Source organism: Schistocerca nitens, chromosome 5, assembly GCF_023898315.1.
Source record: "Schistocerca nitens isolate TAMUIC-IGC-003100 chromosome 5, iqSchNite1.1, whole genome shotgun sequence".
Taxonomy (NCBI): Eukaryota; Metazoa; Arthropoda; class Insecta; order Orthoptera; family Acrididae; genus Schistocerca; species Schistocerca nitens.
This window is the reverse complement of record NC_064618.1, coordinates 390,213,837-390,233,723: the sequence shown is the minus strand read 5'-3', so window position 1 is coordinate 390,233,723 and position 19,887 is coordinate 390,213,837.

Here is a 19,887-nt window from a genome sequence, read left to right as displayed (position 1 = left end):
TGGCTACGGAGCTTGGACCAAACCTGCGATGAAGAGGCGTACATCCCCAGGGAGGAAACATAGCGCTCCCAGCATTCCTTTTTACTCCGCGTAATAAGGTAACGAGCCTTAGCACAGAGACGCTTAAAAGCGAGGAGATTGGTCTGTGAAGGGTGTCGCTTAAATCTCTGCAGCGCCCGTCGGTGGTCCTGGGCAGTGACGGAAACATCCTTGGTCCACCACGGTACCGTCGACGACGAGGGGGACCATTGGTTAGGGGGACAGCAGTGCCAGCAGCATGAAGGATAGTGGCAGAGACGCCTTGCACGACTTCATCAATGGAATTCGAGAGGGAGCTGTAGAAGTGCACAGTAGACGTATATAAAGGCTAATTGGCCCTGCAGAATGCCAAACATGGGGGAATGATAGAATCACTGGAAAGTGGTCACTGTCGCAGAGGTCCTCATGGGATGAACAATGTAGGGAAGCCACGAGGGCACGGGAGGAGATCATGAGATCAATAGCAGAGAAGGTGCTGTGAACAGCACTGAAGTGGGTAGGGGAACCATCACCGAGGAGACACAAATCCAGGCCCGCGATAAGTTGGTCAATTAGGAGACCCCTACCTATTGAAGTGATACTCCCCCACAGTGGATGGTGGACACTGAAGTCTCCAAGGAGGAGAAATGGGGGTGGAACTTGCTGGATTAAGGTAGACAGTTCAACATAAGGAAGTGGCCTACCTAGAGGGAGGTAGATATTGTAAATGGTGATTGCCAGAGTCGTTTGCACTAGAACCACTATTTCTTCGAAGTTGGCATGCAGGGGGATCCAGTCACTAATGACATTGGAGCGGACCGAAGTGCAGACCCTACCAGTTGCTACCCTGGGGCCGGCACAGTTCTGACAGAATGCCCGATAACCACAAAATGTTGGAAAGTAGTCATCACAGAAAAGTATTTCTTGAAGAATAAGACAGAACAGAGAATAGGAGGAGACAAGATGTTGCATTTCCGGTAGGTGACGATAGTATCCGTTGCAATTCCACTGGATGATCATGTGGCGAGAATCCAAGTTATACATAAAGAAGCCAAGGGGAAGTCATGTCACTTGGTCCGTAGTCATCACTGATAAGGATGGGGTGACCCATAAATAAAATGTCGGATTCAGGTTGAGAGGGGGGAGATGGCACCTCCAGGGGCACTGGGGCTGCCTTGTCTTGGGATTTATGTTCCTTCTTCTTCTCTTTCAGAGGTGAAGTAGGGCAGGGCACAGAGGGAGTACAGGTGTCTGCAAGATTTGGAACTGAAAGAGGCAGGCTCACCGACTGTGCGTCTTGTGGGCGAGTAGTGGTAGGGGTCTTCCAGCAAGAGACGCTGGGGTGAGGGGTCTGGGAGAGGGCCCGATCAACGGCGGTGCCGAATACGGCGGAGGGGGGGCACTTCTTCAGTTGGGGAGGGGGAGCGGCTCCCCGACAGGAGGTGATAGGAATGACAGGGTAGGGGGAGGGGGAATGGGAGGTGGAGCGGGGAGGGAGATGGGGTCGGGGTAAGGAAGAGGTAGGAGGAGGAAATGAAGTAACAGAGGCAAACATTGAAGAGAGTGACACTGGACGGAATCTCTCATACTTTTGGCGAGCCTCAGCATAAGACAGGCGATCTGGGGACTCGTATTCTTGGATCTTCTTTTCTCTCTTGTAAGCCGGGCAATCTGTTGAGTGAGGGTAGTAGCGGTCAGCACAACTGACACACACAGGTGGTGGAACACAGGGGCTCCCCTAATGGAGTGGGTGCTCACAGTCACCGTACAGAGGGTCCACCGTACAGTGGGAAGACATATGCCCAAAATGCAAGCACCGAAAGCACAGCATAGGTGGAGGGATGTATGGCTTCACATCACATCTGTAGCATATAACCTTGACCTTCTCTGAGAGGGTACCCCCAGCGAAAGCCAGAATGAAGGCGCCAGTATGGGTGCAGTTGTCTTTGCGACCCTTCTGCACACGTCGAACAAAGTGAATGCCACACTGCTCCAAATTAGCCCCAAGTTCCTCATCAGTTTGCAGGATGAGGTCCCTATGCTAAATCACTCCCTGGACCATATTCAGAGATTGGTGGGGAGTAATAGACACTGGAACATTGCCAAGACGATCACAGACATGAAGAGCTGCGGATTGGGTGGCAGAAGAAACTTTGATCAACAGGGAGCCCAACTGCATCTTACTAAAAGACTCCACTTCACCAAACTTGTCCTCGACATTTTCCACGAAAAACAATAGTTTTGTGGTGGTGAATGAGTCCCCATCACAGTACAGACGAGGTAATGGGGAAAAGGTTTCATCCCAAGACAACGAGCCTGGCCTTCCTCCCATGGTGTAGCCAGTGAATGGAAGGCTGCTGGGACATACAAAGCAGCATTAATGGTCCTTCACCATTCGGAGAGACGGCCGTTTGAGAACGGCCAGATTTCTGCAGCTTGATGCGCTTCATGCGCCAAGCATCTGCCCTGATACCACCCACTCTGAACAGGGGCTCTCCCCATCGACGCCACCCAGCAGCAACAAGGGCCGACTGGCAAGGCAGCCATTGCCAGGAGTTCCAAAGTTCCAAAAAGATAAGCAGCCACTCCTTGGCATACTTGGGGAGGGAACAGGCCAAGTATTAGTAGTCTGATCCTTATGTTGTCAGGGGGCTCAGCCATATGGGTACATAACAGCCCCACCACATGGACTGGCTACATGTGCTGGTGACTTAGCAGGGTGGAAAGGGGCCACAGTGGGGAAGGGAGAAGGAAAGGGGGAGAGGAATCCATACCACAGATGCTAGGCAGGGAGGTCTTCCCAAAATGGCTCACACTAAAAACAGGACATTCGGAAGTGGAGGTCAAACCTCAAGTGGCGACCTAAACGCCGAAAAGGAGGAAATAACAGGCAAAACGAACAAAATTGCAAGCAACACAGGGAGCCAGGTGGATAGCCAGGTCGATATAAATCAGAACACCGAGAGAGGGGACGGAGGGGCCAATGGGGAAGGAGCGAGGATAGGGAGGGAGGGCAAGGTGAAGGAAATGCAGCCAGGGCAGGAAGAATTGACTGCAATTGCTCGGGGCCCCGTGTGTGAGACGCAAAGAACCGTGAGTCCCTTGGGGTGGCTATCTCGGAGATGCTGTATCCCATCGCTCGTGCGCCGACTGTAACACCACGTTCAAACTCACTTAAATCTTGATAACCTGCCGTTGTAGCAGCAGTAACCGATCTAACAGCTGCGCCAGACACTTGTCTAATGCAGACGTTACCGACCGCAGCACCGCATTCTGCCTGTTTACATATCCCTGTATTTGAATACGCATACCAGTTGCTATGGCGCTTCAGTGTATCTGCGTGTGGCGAGATATAAACATACATCTTTCGACACGAAAATCCATGCCGTTATCGATTACGCCAGCACACTGGCATGCGAAATCACGTCTTGGTTGTCGTAGTATCTCTTAAAGGCTTATATGGTTGATGCATTATTATAATGGTGACGACTTGGTGATTAATCTTCAGTGCTCAGTTACCTTGAAACAGCATACTGCAAACTATAATATGTGTTTCATGCATAATGTCTAAGTTATTGACGATAGCAACTCACTCTTGAGAGAGCAATCTTACTTGAAGGCATTACTAATCGATAAATCATTACGTGACGTTTAATTATAACAGTAATTTCACGAATGACGTGTTTTTATAAATATCATATATGTGTGCTTAAGTCTTGTGAGAGTCCTATATCGAACGCAAACGAAAGGCAATAGCTGTCGATCGATGCTGCGCATGACGTCAAAATAACGTCACGTTTGCGGGAAGTGTTGTGAAGTAAATGTCGCCCCGCTTGGGCAACCTCTTCTGGATTATTGTTGTGCGGTGTGTGATCCGCATCAGATGGGACTGACGGAGGGCATCGATTAACTTCAAAGGAAAGCAGCTCGTACTGTGTTATCGCCAAGTAAAGGAGAGAGTGGCATGGATAAGATACACGAATTGGGGCAGCAGTCATTAAAACATAGGTGTTTCTTGCAGTGGCAGGACTTTCCCATGAAGTTTCAATCACCAGATACCTACTCAGGGCGCGAAAAGACTTTGTTGGCGTCCACGTACATAGGGTGAAATCATCATCTTAATGAAATAAATCAGAGCTGCCACAGCAAGATTTAAGTCTTCGTTTTTCCCGCCTGCTATTCCAGCGTGGAATGGTAGAGAAGTGGTTTGAAGGTGATTCGATTAACACTCTTCCAGATACTTAATTGTTAATGGCAGGGTAGATGTATATGAATGGAGACTGAGTTGCCATTGCAATGCTGCTGATGCTGTTGATATTGAAGCTGCTGCCCTGTAGAAGTAAGGCGCGGACGAATGAAACTACTGCTACTACTACCTTTACCACTAGTAGATAGACTGAACGGGGAATATATTTTTGTCAGAAGAAAAGTAGTAACATTAAAAAGGGTCGCTCAGGGGAGCTCACTGACTTCAAACGTGGAGCTGGATGTTACCTGAGTAACAAATCCATCAGGCACACTTCCACTCTTCTAAATCTGCCCAAGTCGACACCAGACAGACTCACGTACTAGCAGGAATCGTCGAGCATTGTGGAGGGTGGCTGTAAAAAATCGCATGAAATCAGCAGACGGGGTTACTCATGAGTTCCAAAATGGTACCAGCAGTAAAAATTGTGCGTAGGGAGTTAAAAGGAATGAAGTACATGGTCGAGTGCATAACATCTCATAACACCAATAAGGTTCACCTTTTTCTTTTTTTATCAGGACATTACAAGTTCTATCCAGCTTCTTCTTCTTGTTTCACGTTCCACACTTCTGAAATATACAGTTCTTTTTTCAAAATGAAATGAGTACTGAAGGCTAGCATCTCTGCTAGGTTTCGGTACCCATTCCATTTTGAAAAAAGAATAAAATATGGATACTAATATGACATCCTTGCTTTTGATTGCTGTAATTTGTAGAACAGAGAGCGCTGGCACTATCGCTGGCTACAGAAGAATCAGGGTCCTCAACATATGATGATTCAACCCTTTCTTTTTTTACCAGAATGTTGCAAATTCTTCCAATCTTCTTCTTCTTGTTTCATCTCCTGTACTCCTGAAATTAAAAGTTACTTACTATTCTTCGGTAGTCAATTCATTTTCAAAATAGGATAAGATATGGATCATCATATGTTATACGTTGCTTTTGGTTCCTCTAATCTATAGAACCTCTCAAACGCCTATTAAGACAAAAACCTCTGTCAACGCACTACATTATGTAGGGTTATCCATTGAAAAACTGCTTATCATTCTTTGTATCTTCATTAGTCCTGGCAGAAGACATCCACAGTAGGTATCTCATGCCCCTTATAAACTTCTGAGGCCGTCAGCAATATGTTTTGAACAGCTTGCGTATTAATTAAGAAATTTCATTTTATTTTCTTTAAAAGTTGCTAATCCGAATTTCCTCAAAGTTTCATTTAGAGTATCCTTGACTGTGAGTAGATCTGAATAAAGTTATAGTGTGGATTTGATCAAATTCGACATGGATAAGTAGGGAATTTTCCAGTTGATACTAAATATGTTTCACAGGCTTTAGGAGACCTTGAACACAGATTCTGAAGTGCTTGAGATTTTGGCATGGCTGCATCATAAAGATTTGTATGAAATACTTTGAAATGTGGCCATATCCATATGTCTTGAAGCTATTAAGTGTAATGTGTTTGTGACATACTTCTCGTGACAGGGCAATTGCAACTCATCTAAATCTTCAGGTATCTCCGGAAATTCTATTACCGTTAACACATGATCACAATATTAACACTGTCATGCACAATTTTAATATTCTGAATATGAGATGAATGTCTTTTACTTGTTTCTGTATCTGAATCTAAATATTTAAAAACTTTCATCATATTTGATCCACTGTTGGTAATATTCTCTACGCCTTTTGTTAGCTTTAAATGAAATTCAAAATGAATATCCATAATCTGTTCAACTGGTTTATTGCAACTTTTTTCTCTCAAACCTACGGAATACCAGAGCTACACTTTTTTTTTCACATGTTTCACAATCAATCCAACGAGCCATTATTCCCGGATGGTGGCCATATATCAGCAGTGGCCATGTATCATCAGTGGTGCATACAAAATCAAGCTTTTTCGAAGCTCCTTCAGTACTCCCTACATATTCCGTGCATTGTTCTCCAATTTCCAGCACATGATTTTTGGTGCTACAGGTAACTGCTGTGCACCTTCAATAACAGCCCAAAAATACTCATTTTATATAACTGAAATAGGTGACATGGTATCTACTAAAATTCACAGGCAACTTATCAAAATTAACCGACTTCCGTAACATGGCTGGCAGTATTTTAGATGAATTTGATCCCTCACCAGCATCATCAACATACTTCCTCTTCTTTATACAATGCGTTTCTTATTCCCCTACCAGGTCTGAATGCCCTCTTCGCTGCAAAAGTAAAGTTAATAGTATATTACTTGAAGCGTAGAATGGATGACATTATTAGCAGCAGTAAGTAGGATCTCATTTTATTCTTGGGTTCTTAATTTCGAGACCGATATCACATTTGATGCAACAGAAGAACGCAAATTATGTTCCCTGTCTTATCTACATTTAAATTCAACCAGTTTGTCTTCCTACTGGTCCGAACTTTTCCGATCAAACTATGTACTCTCTCTCCTGCTTCCAGAAACAAAACGTTTGTCTTCCACCGATCAGAAGTCATCAGTTGTTTGCAAATTAGGTTCCCTTTCTTATCTACATTTAAGTACAACAAATTTGTCTTCCTACTGGTCTTCCCACTGATCAGAAATCATCAGTTAATTGCCATCTACATACAGAACCTAGAATTTAATTAAACAACACTACTGCCCTTGAAGTGCCCGCGAGAGATTTAAGGCGAGTCACTCATTCTACTGGTTGCTTTAAGCCTTCTCCGGACAGTGTGGAATGTAGTTCAAAACTGCTAATGGCTGTGTAGCTACCAAGAGAATTTATACGAGGCAACTGGCTTCCTTAAGACTATTTCTGCGGGTCAGATGAAGGTTTTCAGTGCCTTTAAGCGTTCTCTGGACAACGAGGAATTTTTAAATTAGTATTCATGAAATGTTTGTGGTTCAGATATCACAAAAAGTTGGCAAAAACCTTTCCCCTGCCCCATCCCTCTCGCTCTCGAATGAGGCACTATTATTTTTTACTTAAAAATGGTCGCAAGTCCTGTAATGTTTTTGACTATCATATACATAATGACCTTCTTCAACGCCGAATTTTGTGACAATCAGATGACTGGTACAGGCGTTAGACTTAGACACACATACATACCCACATCGTTTCAGTTTTATATATCAGAAGATAAAAATGTAATAATTGTAAATTATGAAAAGAGATCGATATGTATGCTACTCAGGAATAAAAGCGTACAAAAGTGATGCAATTGTCACAAAATTCGGAGTTGAAACCGGTATTGGACTGCAGAAGGTCACGATATCTATGGAAGTCAGAAAAATTACGGGCCTTGCGACTTTAACAAAAAAAAAAAAAAAAAAAAATCACATACTTGTTGATGACTGGATGGGGGTGTAACCCTCAGACCAGTTTTTGCGCACTCTCGATAATATATTGCCTAATGACGTAGGTACATTCTTGAAAGTGTCTTGCGCAGCGTCAGGAACGCTTATGGTACATCACGAAGTCTCTAAAAGTATTTATTAACCAATGAAATTAAAATCTGACAAGGAAAAATGTTTTTAAATGAGTGAGGTTTCACTAGTCTTGGGAATGATTCATTGTTTTATAAACGTGATTCTGATATAGTACATTTCCATAGACGCCCCCAAAACATGTGATTATGCCTTAAGCTTTAAACCTGTAGAAAATATGTTCTGTACAATTACCTGCATTATATTTTGTGTTCTGTGAGATCAGTTTGAATACGAAGTTTTCAAGGAAAGTATTGCAAATTCGGCTGGATTCTGTTCTGCGCTTAATGAATTCACCGAAAATTATTTTAACTTGGATACATTTTGCTATGATCGTTTTGTCCTGGCTATTCTTTGTTTCAGGTGCAACCGAATAGTGATATCTCTCATGCATGAGAGGATTACAGTGTTTTCAATCCAAAGTGAACTTCTCTCAGTGGGACTTGCAGCTATAGGAAAGAGAGCATGATGATTTCTGTGGGGGAACTTGCCATGCGGGCAGCAGCAGTCGGTACAATCCTGAAAAAATTGGTTTTCGTGACAGTCATCTGCTATGACAGAAATATGTATATCATCGTACTTGAGTACAAGGAACTTGTTCATCCGGTGATACCAAAGGGCTCGACAGCACAGGTACAGTCGTGAGATGTATACAGTTTTTGATGTAGGAAGAACTTCGTGGGAATATTTTAAGATCTAGTTCTACTGAATGATTATGATGTCGGTCTCCACTTGAAAAAGAATATAATCAAGTTGCAGTCACTAGTGCGCAATCAATCCTCTTCGCCAAGGCTTACCAACGTACTGAAATATGCCTGATACAAATCAGGAGGTGTAGAGGGTCACTTGCGACAATGTAAAACCCTGCTGAATCTTTTTTTCATATTGTATTCTCTGTCGTGCATATTATGTGAAAAAATTTCGTTCATTTTATTTGCATATTGTAAGAAAACGTTATGTTTTAAGCATTTATTTACAGATTATCAGTATCGATATTAATAAAGAGTTACTTATTATTTCAATTAATAAAATACACGTATTTGAAAACTTGAATGTGATAGGTAAAATAACAATTTAAGACACAAAATAAATATAAGTAAAATAAACAAATAAATAGACCCTTAATGAATGTTTAGACATTATAATTAGGCATGTTGAAAATATTCTGACAGCATGTTGTGTACAGGTTACTTTCCAGATGTGGTATTTCAGTGACCAGCTTTATTAGACACGTGTATATATGTAGCTTGGAAGCTTCTTTCATTTATGTTGCAACAAAAGTTTTCGTTTTTCACAATTAATTAATGGTGATGGGGTATTCTGCAAAATTTCAAATTATTACAGAATTCGATTATACAGTTCTCAAGAGTTATACACCAACTTTTATATGAGAAATTTTCTTTATATATCATCGTTTCGAAGATCCCCCCTCCCCCGCAAACCTCTGTGAGGATGGAAAGATGCGAATTAACAATTTGGACATCACAAAACACCTTGTCCCATAATTGCTGATATAATTGAGAAATCGTGGCTATTTTGTAGGCAATCAGGTTTCAGTTATGTTATTAGGGTTAGTCGGAATATTGAACCGGTTCTTGGGTACTCTGTATTTGGATTTTTTTGTTAGAGTTGCTCCTGGGGCATCGTGCGCCGGAGAAAGAAAGTCTTATGATGAGTCCGTGTCATCGCAAGTAGCCGCATAGTCTACAGCAGCGTGTGTCGCATGGAGCCCATCCATGATGAAGTTCCATGACGACGGTCAACGCTAACCTACAAGTGCTGAATGAAGTAAAGGAGAATTCTGCCCATAGCCAGTTCAGTAATGCTTGTATTACTAACTATTGTAACTTGAGTTGTGAATTCGAGTCTGTTTGTAATCTGGCAAATCAAAACGCGATAATCTTCCAGAACAGTTGTATAGTTCTTCTTTGTAAGAAGCAATTTTCAGGATGAACTTCTGGAAGAAGTGGGGAGTTCTGCCAACTGAAGGTAAAAGCGTGCATCAAGACGGCGGGGTCGTCGCAAGTGGCGGCCGTACATCTTTGATAAAGACGGAACGGCAATACGGAAATGAAGTCTTCAACCCGACATCGTGAGACACGAATATTGCACAAGAAGATATATATGGCAGCCGACTAAGAGGCACAACGTTAGTAATTGAATTGATAAATTTAGTAAAAATGGAATAAGTGTAAAAAAAGTAAAACAAAAAGATATGAACTCTCAAACAAACTTGACGCTGGTACATTAACACCAGTGACAGTGTCGAGTATTAGCAATTGCTGACGTTACGGGTTAAGACCACAACGACTGCATAGTATGAAGTAAAGTGAATTATTTTCATGAAGACTGAGTAGGAGTGAACGGCATAATGCAATTTGGCACCAAACGGGGAAAGATTCACATGGCAACGGTAGGAAACAGTGTTGCCAGACAAATCAACGAAAAAGCAAACACTACGTAACGACAAGAGTTTATTTAAGTTTAATCCACTCGTTACAACCGAGAAATCATAGAGAATATTATTGTCACAACAAAACGTATCGTTTGAGATCTATACCACTTGATAAAGTTTATTGTCTAGCGGGCATCCCACCTCCAGATATCCGTCGTGAATTTGTACCCAGACTGGAAAAAGTCAAAGGCATTGAATCTGAAGACCCACGCATTACACGGGTATTCAGATTTTTTAATTTTGTATAACTTGTAAGCTATAGTGTGTGTTTCTGACACGATTAAATAAAAACAGCAGTTCAAAATGGTTCAAATGGCTCTGAGCACTATGGGACTTAACTTCTGAGGTCATCAGTCCCCTAGAACTTAGAACTACTTAAACCTAACTAACCTAAGGATATCGCACACATCCATTCCCGAGGCAGGATTCGAACCTGCGACCGTAGGAGTCGCGCGGCTCCAGACTGTAGCGCCTAGAACTGTTCGGCCACCCCGGCCGGCAAAACAGCAGTATTCAGGGTGATTACGATCATCAGTCCCCTAGAACTTAGAACTACTTAAACCTAACTAACCTAAGGATATCACACACATCCATGCCCGAGGCAGGATTCGAACCTGCGACCGTAGGAGTCGCGCGGCTCCAGACTGTAGCGCCTAGAACTGTTCGGCCACCCCGGCCGGCAAAACAGCAGTATTCAGGGTGACTACTATCATCAGTCCCCTAGAACTTAGAACTACTTAAACCTAACTAACTTAAGGATATCACACACATCCATGCCCGAGGCAGGATTCGAACCTGCGACCGTAGGAGTCGCGCGGCTCCAGACTGTAGCGCCTAGAACTGTTCGGCCACCCCGGCCGGCAAAACAGCAGTATTCAGGGTGACTACTATCATCAGTCCCCTAGAACTTAGAACTACTTAAACCTAACTAACCTAAGGATATCACACACATCCATGCCCGAGGCAGGATTCGAACCTGCGACCGTAGGAGTCGCGCGGCTCCAGACTGTAGCGCCTAGAACTGTTCGGCCACCCCGGCCGGCAAAACAGCAGTATTCAGGGTGACTACTATCATCAGTCCCCTAGAACTTAGAACTACTTAAACCTAACTAACTTAAGGATATCACACACATCCATGCCCGAGGCAGGATTCGAACCTGCGACCGTAGGAGTCGCGCGGCTCCAGACTGTAGCGCCTAGAACTGTTCGGCCACCCCGGCCGGCAAAACAGCAGTATTCAGGGTGATTATGATCAAATCAAATTGGTGATTAGAGTTAAATTTTTGCGCATCGGTATCGCACTTTCAGGCACTGTAGCACAACAAACCGAGAAGAAAAGGACGTCTGTCGGTTAGATCTATAATGCGCTGTAACACTGAAACTACATATTTGCGGAACAAACAAGTATAAATATGAAATCCACGAATTACGGCACAATAGCTTCGGAAACTGTTGTAGTGTCGCATTATGTCTCCGCAAACGCGAGTGTACAGTGACATATAAACATTCCATGCGGCTAGTGTTTGTTATTATAGTTACTCTTTGACGTGAGTGATACAGACGATTCCATGCCTCTCTTAACACTTAATTGTTCAGCCTTCCACGCTTGCAAGCTATCCTGTATAGATGTGTTTTACGTGGAAATAAATGTTCAATTCTACTAGATACCGCATATTTGGTGACCTCGACGATAACACAACACGCCCGCGTTGGCTTCAGCGTACCGCACCGCATCGTAACGTGAACGTTCTTTACTTCCGCGTCAGCCGCGCCGCGCTCGTTCCCTCACGAAAATGGACAATCTGCCAGTCAACACAGAGCCAGCTGCAAGCGGCACAATTGACAGGGTTACAATAAAACCCCCGCCGTTCTGGCAACATAACCCTGTGTTGTGGTTTGCGCAGCTTGGAAGCCAGCTCGTCCTTGCACAGATATCAACAGACGAAACGAAGTACAGCTATATAGTCGTAGCACTAACAGAAGATTTAGCTGCTGAGGTACAAGATATCCTTGCTGCACCACCCAACGCACAGCGGTATGCGTCAATTAAGAACTCTCTAGTGACGCGCCTTTCACAATAGGAAGCGAAGCGACTAGAGAAGCTTTTACGGATTGATGATCTCGGCGATCGAACCCCGCCACAACTTTTACGCCGTTTGCGCACACTGGCAACCAACACAGTGAGGAAAACGTGCTGCGCAATATTTGCTAGTCCCGATTACCCTCTGAACTCAAAAACTCCTGACAGTGTGCGCGGGTGATTTAAATGCTCCAGCGCGAACAGCGGACAGGAGCGTCGAGATGTTTCCCGCAACAAACGTGTCAACACCGACACCAAGGCAAGATAATACGTCTCCAGTGACACTAGCATCGCTCCAGTCGCAATTAGCGGAGCTTACCATGCAAGTAGCCACATTACAAATGACGCACGCATGTCATCGAGCGCGCCGCCGATCGTCAAGAAGTAACCGCTCGCCATCGGCACGAAATTTGTGTTGGTACCGAAGAAATTCGGCAACAATGTGCGAAAGTGTACACCACCGAGCAAGTAGAAACATGAAGCGGAAAACGTAGCAGCAACGAACACGCCAGGCCCGACATATCACGCTAGGCCTAGACGTTTGACGCCAGAGAAGTTGCCAGTAGTGATGCAGGAGTTCTACAGCATGCTGCCAAAGGACATTTGCAGAGTTTCGAGTAGCAGTTGGGCAGCTCCAATCCAGTAGTGAAACAGGAGTTCCACAGCATGCTGCCATTGGATATTTGCAGAGTTTCGAGTAGCAGTTGGGCAACTCCAGCCCATGTGGTACCAAAGAAGAAGAAGAACGGACGGCGTCCATATGGCGATTACCGAGAGCTCAATGTGAGGACCATCCTGGATCGGTACCCGGTTCCACATATAGCAAACTTCTCTCCCAGTATCCAAGGTAAGACTATATTTTCCACCATTGATGTAGTCCGGGCGTATTATCAGATATATTATTATGACTACCTACCCAACAGCCGGTATGTCAAGCTTTAGCCGGGATAGCAGGGGCGACACGCTGTGCACGGAAGCAATGAGGCGTCTGTAGGTCGCTGGAGGGAGCTGGCACCACATCTGCACACACAAGTCATCTAATTCCGTAAATTCCAGGGAGGAAGCCAATGAGCTCTGATGCCACTTTCAATCACATCCAGATGTGTTCGGTTGGGTTTATGTCTGGCGAGTTGAGGGGCCAGCACATCAACTGGAACTCGCCACAGTGCTCCTCGAACCATTCCATAACATTCCTTGCCTTGTGACATGGGGCGTTATCTTGTTGAAAAATGCCACTGCCGTCGGGAAACATGATCGTCACGAAGAGGTGTGCATAGTCTTCAACCAGTGTACGATATTCCTTGGGCTTTATGGTACCTTGCACGAGCTCCAATGGAACCATAGATGCACGCGTGGTGAATGTTCCCCAGAGTGTGATGGACCCCCGCCGACTTGCTTCCGTTCCACAGTACACATGTCAACGAGCTGTTCCCCTGGAAGACAACAGATTTGCGCCCTCCCATCGGCATGCTAAAGAAGGTATCGGGATTCATCAGGCCATGGAACGCTCTGCCACTACGCCAACGTCCAGCGCTGATGGTCACGTGCCCGTTTCAGTCATACGTACCGATGTCGTGGTGTTAACATTGGCATATGCATGGATCGTCGGCTGCGGAGGTCCATCATTAGGAGTGTTCGGTGCACTGTGCGTTCAGACACACTTGAACTCTGACCTGCATTAAGCGTCCGACACCTGTAATGAGTGGTGGTCACCAAACCTCACGACCCCCGACGTCTGGACGTGACTTCGACTTGCTTTCACGAATTGTTGAAGACAATCACCACAGTACTCCTCAAACACCCGACAAGTCATGCTGTTTCCGAAATGCTCGTGCTGAGCCTCACAGTCTGATCTCGGGCAAACTCAGATAGATCGTGCACCTACCCCATTCTAAACATGAACAGCACGCTCACTGAGACTACAGTGAAGCGCCAAAGAAACTGGTATAGGCATGTGTATTCAAAAACATAAATCTGTAAACAGGCACAGTGCGGCGCTGCGGTCGGCAACGCCTATATAAGATAACAAGTGTCTGGCACAGTTGTTGGATCGTTTGCTGCCGCTACAATGGCAGGTTATCAAGATTTAATTGAGTGGTGTTATAGTCGGCGCACAAGCGATGGGATGCAGCATCTCCGAGGTAGCGATGAAGTGGGTATTTTCTCGTAAGACCATTTCGCGAGTGCACTGTGAATATCAGGAATCCGGTAAAACATCAAATCTCCGACCTCGCCGCGGCCGGAAAAAGATCCTGCAGAAACGGGACCAACGACGACTGAAGAGAATCGTTCAACGTGACAGAAGTGCAACCCTTCGCAAATTGCAGCAGATTTCAGTGCTGGGCCATCAACAAGTGTCAGCGTGCAAACAACTCGAGGGAGCCAAAGCCCCACTTGTGTACCCTTGATGACTGCACGACACAAAGCTTTACGCCTCACCGGGGTCCGTCAACATCGACATTGGACTGTTGATGACTGGAAACATGTTGTCTGGTCGGACGAATATCGTTTCAAATTGTATCGAGCGGATGGACATGTACGGACCCTGCAAGTCAGCAGGGGACTGTTGAAGCTGCTGGCGGCTCTGTAGTGGTATGGGGCGAGAGCAGCTGGAGTGATATGGGACCCTGATACGTCTAGATACGACACTGACAGGTGACACGAACGTAAGCGTCCTGTCTGATCACCTGCATCCATTCATGTCCATTGTGCATTCCGTACGGACTTGTTCAACTCCAGCAGGACAGTGCCACATCCTATATGTCCAGAATTGCTACAGATTGGCTCCAGGAACACCGTTTTTAGTTTAAAACAGGCTGTTCAGCACGTTGCAAGGCATCCCAGAGATGCCCAATAATGAGATATCCTACCCCTTGTACTGTTACGGTTTTATGGACAGTCTTGCCGGATTCATAGTGTCCATTCCCTCCAGCTTTACTTCAGACATTAGTCGAGTTCATGCTATGTCGTGCTGCGGCACTTCTGAGTGCTTGCGAGGGCTCTACACAGTATTAGGCAGGTGTACCAGTTCCATTGGCTCTTCAGTGTAAATGCACCTTACGTGTGTCTGACCAGTCATTCTTCGCCAAGTGACACTGCTATCGCCTGGGCGGGTTTATATCGATAGCATGTCGGTGGTCACAATGTTCTGGCTGATCAGTGTACATTAGATACGGAAGTAACAAGTGTTCATGAAAGTGCGTTATGGAACTGTCGTCTTCGGTAGCAGTACTTATTTGTTGCACAGATTAAATTAAGGCTGTTGTAATGTAACACAAGCGAATAGAAGAAATATTGCTACTAAAGAGGCACTACCACCAGATCGTTGAGTTTAGCAACACTTGAAAACAGAAGACTGTCGCTCGAAATGTTCCAAATCGTGCCGACATGGTACGAAAAGAACTCGTGGCCAAGGCGACTTCTTGTCATGTAGGAACCATTGACAGACAATATCTGAGGATGCTATAAACAGAGTTTCAAAAACTCTTATGGTTCATTAGGAAGGCCATGAAACGTAGACTCCCGAGCAACACCAGGTTCTACACCTAGTGTAGATTAAACATTTTGAATACAACTTTACACGTTCCCAAACAATGGTCGATAATGGTGAAATTTTATTTTAGGTTACATTACTACAGATAACTATATTATGTTTAAAAAGCTGATGTTTGGTTAAAAACAATTTAATATTAGTATTTTACTTACATTTCATTAATTAGGTCCAGAAAAGATGACTGAACAAAATCACTTAGAAAACAATCAATACTGTCAAGCAGTTGTCTGCACTTACAATGTAGTCTAGGACAAACATATGTAGTCTAGGACAAACATCGTTAGACCAACAATAGTATCTAAATTAATTATGGACGATAAAAATTATCGATACCAATCTTATTGATGGAAAGAAAGAAGCAGTTTTTCATGTACTCCATAGATGTACACACAGTATACGAAGTTATAGCTTTCATTGTCACATCGAATGAACTCTCTTAAGTGTTGCCCGTGAGTAAAGTCATGATCTCGAAGAATTTGCGATATCGACCTCGTCTCCCCTTCCTTCACTTCCTTTTGAGATCACTAGGCGTTGTCAGCTGATTTCAGCACATTTTACATTAAACAAAAGATAATGGTAAACGTATAATGTGAACTCGAGCCTTACCCGTACTCCCTTTCTTATAATTAGGGTCATGGTTACATTCACTTGATAGGTATACCTTTAGCGCTTACGGCACTATCTGCATCTGCCACGGAACTATTTTTGTTTAAACAAATGGCTCATTAAATGAATGAAAATTAAGAAGTTTGAAATAAGAAGTTCAAGAGAAATTTTTGCATTTCATAAATAGAAAATATGTGTATTTTAAATATTTCAAATAAAATAGAAAAAGCTTTTTGAAAAAAGAATATTTCAAATCGAAATTAAAATAAGTATTTTGCATTTTGTATTTGCATTTCTGTTACGGTCTTCGGTGGGCTACTGCCATTTGTCGCAGTCAGTATTAAATGCGTTCATATTACGTTTGATGCAACATTTAAAGCACAAAGTAAGTCTTCCAGGGGGCTCTTGACATGTGCTGTCTCACCTAGGAGTGTACGTTGGGGAATGGTCCATATGATGTTAAGTGTTCTAACCATCGAAGGCGACGTTTGTTGAGAGTGGCGGTGATATTCGGTAGAATCGTTGCATTCATGATCGCCTTATTTGCCACATGGTCGCTCCATGCTATGCCTAGAATGTTTCGTAAGCACCGAAGATCAAAGATGTTGAACTTGTTCTTGTTTGGTGTATGATGTTCAGGTCTCAGCACCATACAAGAGGGTACTCAGCACGGTTACTTCACAGATTAGTATTTTTGTAACTGTAACTCTAATTTGGGTTCAGGAGCGTGGGACAGCTTCTGGTCGCTATTTTGTTTGTATAGTTACGCAACCAGTTTCAAAGTTCCAGTCAGGTTTCTTTAAGTCTGTTGCGTGAATGACACCAAGTACCACTCGTGCTGATATAAGACAAGGCACCAGCCGAAAGGCACGCGTTTAAGCTCACGCAGGCTGGCGTGAGGTCTGGAACAGGACACGGAAATGAGAATAGCCAAAAACGTACGTAGCTGCTGGAATACTTAACTTTAATCCATAATTGGTGAACATCGCTCTTGACGGTACATGTTTTACAGCATCAATAGTGACTGGAAATGGCGCCTTGCTAGGTCGTAGCAAATGACGTAGCTGAAGGCTATGCTAACTATCGTCTCGGCAAATGAGAGCGTAATTTTTCAGTAAACCATCGCTAGCAAAGTCGGCTGTACAACTGGGGCAAGTGCTAGGAAGTCTCTCTAGACCTGCCGTGTGGCGGCGCTCGGTCTGCAATCACTGATAGTGGCGACACGCGGGTCCGACGTATACTAACAGACCGCGGCCGATTTAGAGGCTGCCACCTAGCAAGTGTGGTGTCTGGCGGTGACACCACACACATAAGTCGTCCTGATAGCGCTTGGATCTGAGTAACGAGTTGGTGTATAGTTTCCCATCAGCTCTGGTATGTAGATGCACGCCCAGGTTTGTTTCACCGAAAGCAGCTTTGTGAAGTAACAAGAAGAATATACCAAACAAGGTAGCGGCTAGTACACAGCCTTGACTAACTCTTCTTCGCAGAAGAAAAGGATCTGATTTGCTTCCTCCGATTATCGCAGCACCCTCCATGTCATCGAGAAAAGCCTTGATCATCTTCAGGAGTTTTGGAGGACACACTATCTTTACTAGTATGCAGTACCTTTCTGTTTACTGTGTCAAATGCTTTTATTTAGTTCGATAAAAGCAATGAACAATGGGGTCTTTGCCAGCAGCATTTTTCCTGAATCTGTCAGCTGCGAAGATCATATCAGTAGTAAATTGCTGGGCTCGAAACCCTCATTTAGACTCGGGGCACACACGCTCGGCAATTATCTCCAAGCTTCCCAGCACCCCACTGGGAAACGCTTTTCCAACGATACTCAACAGTGAAATTCCGCGGTAACAGTTGCAATCACCGCCATCGCATTTACTTCCATGTAGAGTGAAGATGATGGCATCACAAATATTGTGTAGCGCAGTACTCTCTGTGGAAAATTTCAATAAACGCTTGTAGAGCACTGAGAGGAGCGGAGTCAGTTTGATAAGTTCGATGTGGATGTTTTCTTCAACAGCGCATTTCCCGCATTTAAGCCGCGCAACAGCTCACTGAAGTTGAGCATCCAGCTCATGGCAAGTCGGCAGTTGAGAAATTTCTCATATTGCTTTTGGGCTGATGTGCAGATAGAGTAGAGGTTGGAAGTTGCAATTGTTGATTACAATCTGTGATGACTGTTCCATAGATCTTCTTAAGTGAGGCAGTCTTCTTAGCGGTGGGCCTCATAGTCCGTTTGATGCCCGAGTACACTCCATCGATTTTTCCAGCATAGACACACTCCTGTGTACCTGTGCAAAGTTGTTCCAAGTATATATTTCCGCAGTTACAGAATGTGTGCAGGACATATGGCTTTACTTTGCTTAGTTCTCTGTGGCTAGCGTTGTAAGGGTTTGAGTGCCAGTAAGTAGTTGCTTGACACTTACGATAGAATGAAGGTGGGGTTTCAACAAATCAATGTTCTAAAGGAATCAATCCTGGAATTTCGCTTTTGGGTGCATTTGGGCCAAAGGTGTCAACTTCTTTCAAAACTCTGTCATCAAATACCATTGTTGCGGGGTCCTTAATATTTTGGTTATTGATCTTTGTGTTGCTAGATGATTTAGAAGAATGAATCTCTATACGCACGAAACTAACTTTTGTCGCTACTAGTATATGATCAGTGCCACAATCAGCAGTATGGAAGGGGCGCGTGTGGAGAAAATGGCGAACACCTTTCCTCTTAGTTAAAATAAGACCTAGTTGATGCCAACGTTTGAAGTGAGGGCGCATCCTGGAAACCTTGTGCCTAGTCTTGACTTTTAAGTACGTGTTAGTGACGCACAGTTGGTACTTGGCACAAAATTCAGCAGCCTAAACCGTTCTCATTCTCTCCACGTGTGCCTAGGCAGTCTGATAAAGCAGCAGAATCACACTGGATATGGGCAATGAAGTCGCCTAGACTGCACAGACGGTCGACATGGTGCACTCCCTGCACCATTTGCTGAGATGTTCGTAAAACTGATCCTTTAAGTCCGCAGTCGAGGTCAGCGTTGGCGCGTATACAGCTATAAGTGTCAATGCTCCACTGCTAGTTAACAAACGTAGAATCATAATGTGTTCTGAGATCTCGATCGGGCTTTCGGTGGTATGTAAAAAATCGTTGCGAATGGCAAAGCCAACACCATGTTGTCTGGAACTGGTAACGTCCTTTCTCTTCCAGAAAAATGCGTAATTTTCTTCCAGAATTGAACCATCTGGTAGCCTGGTTTCCTGCAAGGCTGTTACAACAACATTAATCGTGGCTAATTCCAGATCGATGACGGCTGTTTAGCGTAGATGTTGAGAGCTTCGACAGGTGTCTGCGAAACACTGCGTCATACTACGAATATTTCATGTTCCAAAACATAGTGAGGTAGCTTTATATTTCTTTTTTGTTTCAGCAGGTGTCGACATTATGATTACAGCTTCTAGCGAGGCTAGTGTTGCGCACA